This window comes from Onychomys torridus, chromosome 7 (genome assembly GCF_903995425.1).
Source record: "Onychomys torridus chromosome 7, mOncTor1.1, whole genome shotgun sequence".
Taxonomy (NCBI): domain Eukaryota; kingdom Metazoa; phylum Chordata; class Mammalia; order Rodentia; family Cricetidae; genus Onychomys; species Onychomys torridus.
Genome location: NC_050449.1, coordinates 37,405,314 through 37,411,243, shown reverse-complemented (window position 1 = coordinate 37,411,243; position 5,930 = coordinate 37,405,314).

The following is a 5,930-nucleotide window of genomic DNA, read 5'->3' as shown; positions in this document are numbered from 1 at the left end:
TCCTTCCTTCCTTCCTTCCTTCCTTTCTTTTTCCTGAGACAGGGTTTCTCTGTGTAGCTTTGCACCTTTCCTGGAACTCACTTTGTAGACCAAGCTGGCCTCAAACTCACAGAGATCCACCTGCCTCTGCCTCCTGAGTGCTGGGATTAAAGGCGTGCACCACCACTGCCTGGCAAAGAATACTTCTTTTGAACTCTTCTTTTTTTATTTACATTCCTTTTAGTTATTTACTTTTTTCCCCGAGACAGGGTTTCTCTGTGTAGCTTTGTGCCTTTTCCCTGGAACTCACTTGGTAGCCCAGGCTGGCCTCGAACTCACAGAGATCCGCCTGGCTCTGCCTCCTGAGTGTTGGGATTAAAGGCGTGTGCCACCACCGCCTGGCCCATTTTCTTTCAAACCACCCCAGACACTGATCCTGGGGCAGCAAGATGCAGTGGGTAAAGGTGCCTGCCTCCAAGCCTTATGACCTGAGTTTGATCCCTGAGACCCACATGGTGCAAGGAGAGAACTGACTCTAACAGGTTGTCTTCTGACCACCCCCCATACACACTCAAGTGAATACATTAATTATAAAAGGCACTAATTCTATCAGATCAGAGCCCTACCTTTACCCAATCTTACCCAATTTTAAGGACTTCTTTACTCAAGCAGGGGCTTCAGGCTTTAACACATGAATGTGGGGAGACACAAACATTCAGTACATAGCAGTTCACTCTTCACTTTTAATTTTTCAGACTGTCTTTTTAGATTAAGTAATAGGTTTCATCATGGCACTTTGACATACTTGTGTGGTTTTACTTTATTCTTTTAAGTTTTTCTTTAGATGACTTGTATTTATTCATTTATTTGTGTGTGTGTTCATTGTGTATGTGTGTGTATACTTGTGTGCCGTGATTCGAATGTGGAGGCCAGAGGACAACTTAGGGAATTGGTGCTCTTTCTACCATGTGGCTTCCAGGGATCGAACTCAGGGGTCAGACTGAAAGCACCTTTACCTGATGAGCCATTTTACCTGCCCTTTGCTCTGTTTTTATCCCCATACCGGGACCTCCACTGTGCCTCTGGTCCACTTCTGGATGGTTCTTTTCTTTCCTTCAGCTAGCCCCCTCTGCTTTGCTCTCACATGAATTCCATAACCTTCCCTTATCCCTTCAGGATCCCATCCTTGTCTCTCAGACTCCAACCCACTTCTAGCTTCATGCACAGTGGTTTATGATCACTTAGTTTTGGTGAAATCCAACTTGCCTTCTTTTCTTTTCTTTTTTTTTTTTCTGCTTTACCTTTATGCCATATCTAAGAATTCCCTTTGAAACCTGAGCTTATGAAAATTCATGGTTATCTTTTATTGTAAAAGTCTCAGTGTTCTAGCCTGTTGGTCCATTTTGAGTTGATGTCTGTGGATGCTGTCTGTCACATAGGGAGCAGCTTCCTTCTGTACACTGGGCTATCTGGTCTACCTAGCTCTCTGGTCTCCCCAGCACCATCTTCTAAAGACTGTTTTCTCCCCGTTAAACTTTGGATGACTGTCCAGGCTGCCAGCTGTCTCTGTCTACTCTCTCACAAGACTCCTGAAGGTTGCTTTCATCCTTCTCCTGGTTCTCAGGTAATATTATATCCTTCTGAGGTCTTTGATGTAGTTGAAGACTAGATAGATATAATTTTCTTAGTTATGATAAAAGATAAGCTAGATATGAAACCTTAGACTCACAAATATAGGATAGATAGGATATCTTTTTTAATTTTGTCAAATACAAATAGACTAGATATTGTAACTATAATTATTGCTTGATAATTGTTTTGTTATATGTAATTTTACTATGATAAAGTTAAAACCTCCCTTTTTTAAAAAAAGAAAAGGAGAAGTACTGGGAATATCTTTCTGTATGCTGTGAATGTGTTGCTCTGATTGATTGATAAATAAAATGCTGATTGGCCAGTAGCCAGGCAGGAAATATAGTATAGGCAGGATAAGGAGAGAGGAGAATTCTGGGAAATGGAAGGCTGAGTCAGGAGACACTGCCAGCCGCTGCCATGAGAAGATGTAAAGATACTGGTAAGCCATGAGTCACGTGGCAAGGTATAGATTTATAGAAATGGGTTAATTTAAGATATAAAAACTAGATAGCAAGAAGCCTGCCATGGCCATACAGTTTATAAGTAATATAAGACTCTGTGTGTTTAATCATGCCTGAGTGGTTGTGGGCCTGAGTGGGACTGGAGAAAACTCCAGCTACACTCACCACTAATGTAAAAAGTTAACTGGCCATGGATGCAGGGCTTCTGGAGTCCTTAATTTCAGCACATTAACCTGTGTGACTTTCTGTTCACTCTTACACCAGCACCACACTGCTTTGGTTACTGTAGCTCTGAAATAAGCTTTAAACTCAGGACATGTGAGTTCCCTAAGCAGACTTTATTATAGTGCATTAATGTCAAGTCAATCCATTTCTGTAAGTGGATCTATGCAACATGTACTCTTGATGTCTGTTTTTTTCCACTCAACGTTCTGCTGGCTTGCACCCTGCAAGTTAAGTTAATTAAATAACACATTTACATGACTTAGAAAAACCACCTAGAGTGAAAAGATGGATGTGAAGAGTGGAAAACAGTGCTGTGACCCCACTGATTTCATTTCTTGAGCCTCTCTGGAGAGAAAGTTCAGGCATAAACAGTCCTCTGATGGTGGTCCTGTTTCCTGCGCTAGTGATGGGGACACAGAGGCCAGAGGGCATGGAATCCCCTGGGACTGGAGTTACAGACTCATCTCCAGCCCGCCTATGGAGATCTTAAGAAACAACCCCTGTTTTAGACATGGGCTTCTAGAGCCAGCAGTCCAAATATGGTTTTGAATTGAAGATCTAAATCCTGAATAATGGTGGTTTATCTTGACTGGATTCAGAGACATCTAGAGAATGGATAAACACACTTCAGGTGTCCTGTGAGGGTATTTCTGGAGATTATTGGCATGTGAATAAGTAAACTGAAAGGTGGGGACCCACTCTGAATGTGGACAGTACCATCTAACAGGCTGGGGCCAGGAGTGCAAGAAGGAGGCCACGTACATGCATGTGCATACGTGTGTATGTGTGTGCAGCTCTCTTTTCAACGAGTGGTCCCTCCTCTGCAGCCATTGCCTGCTACCATTAGATTTCCAGATTCTTCAGTCTGAACATAGATTCACACCAGCAGCTCTCCAGGGAGGTTCATGATGTGACAGGCTGCATCATGGCACGTGTGTGTATGTGTATGTACACATGTGGGGTGCATGGCAATGTGATGGATAGGCCAGAAGACAACTTCAGATGTTATGTTCTCCCCTCACCCCCTTCCCTCCTTGTTTTGAGTTAGGATCTTTCACTGAACTGGAATTGACCAAGCAAATCAGGCTGACTGACAAACAAGCCCCAGATTCACTTGTCTCCACTATGCTGACTTAAAAAACAAAAAACCAAAAACCAAAAAACAAAACAAAACAAAAACCAAAAAAAAAAAAACCCCAACTTATTTTGATGTATGTTGATACTTTGCCTGTGTGTATGTCTATACACCACAGGCATGCAGTGCCCATAGAGGCCAGGATAAGGCATTAGATCTCCTGGGACTGGAGTTACAAAGGGGTGTGAGCTACCATGTGCATGCTGGTAGAGAAACCCAGGCCCTCTGCAAGAGAAACCAGCACTCCTAACCATAGAGCCCTGTCTCTCTCCCACCCCCATGCTGGCTTTTATATGAGTTCTAGGGGTGAGGGGTGGGGAGTCGAACTCAGGTCCTTGTGTTTGTAAGGCAATTACTTTACCTATTGAACTATCTCCCCAGCCCCCACTGTCCCCTCTTGTCTTGAAGCTTTCGGCTTAGATGGAACAGCTGCTGGGTTCCTGGCTCTCCAAGTCTTCCCATGGCCACTGTGGGACTATTCAGCTCCTGATCCTGTGCACCAACCTTTTGTAACTGTAAATATTCTGTTGGGTCTGGTTCTTTATAGGACCCTAATATTCAAGCCCAGAAAAAGATGTGCTGACATGTCAGAGGAAAAATCAGAATCCTAGTGTGGTAGCACAGCCTGTGACCTTGGCCCTTGGGAGGCTGAGGCAGGAGGACAGTGGGTTCAGGAGCAGCCTAAGCGATATAATGAGCTCAAGGCCAGTCTGGGCTATACAGTGAGTTACAGACCATGTGGGCTACACAGTGAGAGCCTGTCTCCTTTGCTCCCCCTGGGTCTTCACCACTGTCCTGGAGCAATGCTCTGAGCCTTGTGGTAACGGCAAGATGTGCTTTAGGAGGGCACCGCACAGCTTCGTGAGCCTGGCTCTGGAGTCCAGTAGAACTCAAGGACTCTGCAAATATAATCAACATGAAAACTCTGCTCACACCACAGTCAGAACTGGTGTTAATCCCACCCGGCTAGAATAAAGTCCACAACCACAAATGTTGAGCCAAAACTGAAGCAAGCTTTATTAAATACTGGCCAGAATGATGCCCATACCTGGCTCTCCCAGAGAAAGGCCTTGAATTAAGTTAGTCAGGTGCTTGTAAAGGCAAAACCTACAAGGCTACGTACTTCCCGCCTTCATCCAATCGGGGCCAAGCATACATCCAGATATACTTTCAGCCTATCTACCTCCTACCTCCGTGTGATTAAGCCCATTCTGTGCAGCTGGGGCAACCAAACTTGTTTACAGAAGTGAGAACACACGGCTTGTTATGTGTTGTTATGAGCAACAGCCCCCAGCATCCATGGAAATCATCTGTCCTTCGGCAATTGGGGCTTACAGATTAGAGGCATTTTTGTTTTATAGCTCTCCTAAGCACAGTAATTTAAACTTAAAACATAATGTTAGCGTTCACACTGGTGTGGCAGAAAGGTCCTGTGGACATGAAAACTGGTGAGTGAATGTTTGATGGGAAACGAGACAGACGTTATTCAGATACTCCCACTGATTTCTTACCAATTACAGAACTGAGGATAGTTGGGCATTGCATTGACAAGCCTGGCAGGAGCAACCTCACCGAAGCTGCAGAACTTACTTCACCAGAAGTAGTAGAAACTGACAGGGGTGCCAGCCCATGAGATGGCTGAAGAGGGACTCACCTTCTGAGGGATTTACTGCTGAACATAATTGTGAGGAATTGCCAAACAATCCCAAACCAACCACCCTTAAAAATTAGACTAAATGTAGGGGTGGAGTGATGGTAACCCACCTGAGGACTATTTAGAAAATAAATCTAATGAGCTAGGTGTGGTGGTACACACCTGTTATCCCAGTACTAGAAATGCAGGGGCAGGTGGGTCCCAGCAAGTTCCAGGCCAATGTAAATTATCTTGTGAGTTCCAGGCCAGCCAGTCAGGACCATATATGGAGACTCTGTCTCAAAAAAAAAAAAAAAAAAAAAAAAAAAAAGCCAGGCGATGGTGGCGCATGCCTTTAATCCCAGCACTTGGGAGGCAGAGCCAGGTGGATCTCTGTGAGTTTAAGGTCAGCCTGGGCTACCAAGTGAGTTCCAGGGAAGGCGTAAAGCTACACAGGGAAACCCTGTCTTGAAAAACCAAAAAAAAAAAAAAAAAAAAAAAAAGAATAAGGCAAAATGTCTTCTTCTGTGTGCACACACATACATGTAGGCAAAAATTTCATACACATAAAATAGAGGGAAAATCTAAAAAAAAAAAAAAAAGGTTTCCATGGGGATGTGTACTTGGGGAGAAGGTGGGGCACATATGACATCATCTGACGTCTCTGTCTTGAATCTTCTCTTTGATTTTGTCCTATGGCCTTGGCTTGGTTTAAAGCCTTGATATGTTCTGGTTTTCTTTGGAGTAAGCCCCGAGCTCTTTGATTCTGAAGCCATATTTTTGCTTTCAGACTCTATCTTTTTCTTTCTTTTTTTTTGCGTTTATTTGTCACTGTGGGGTGGGGTGTATGTGCTCTGGAGGT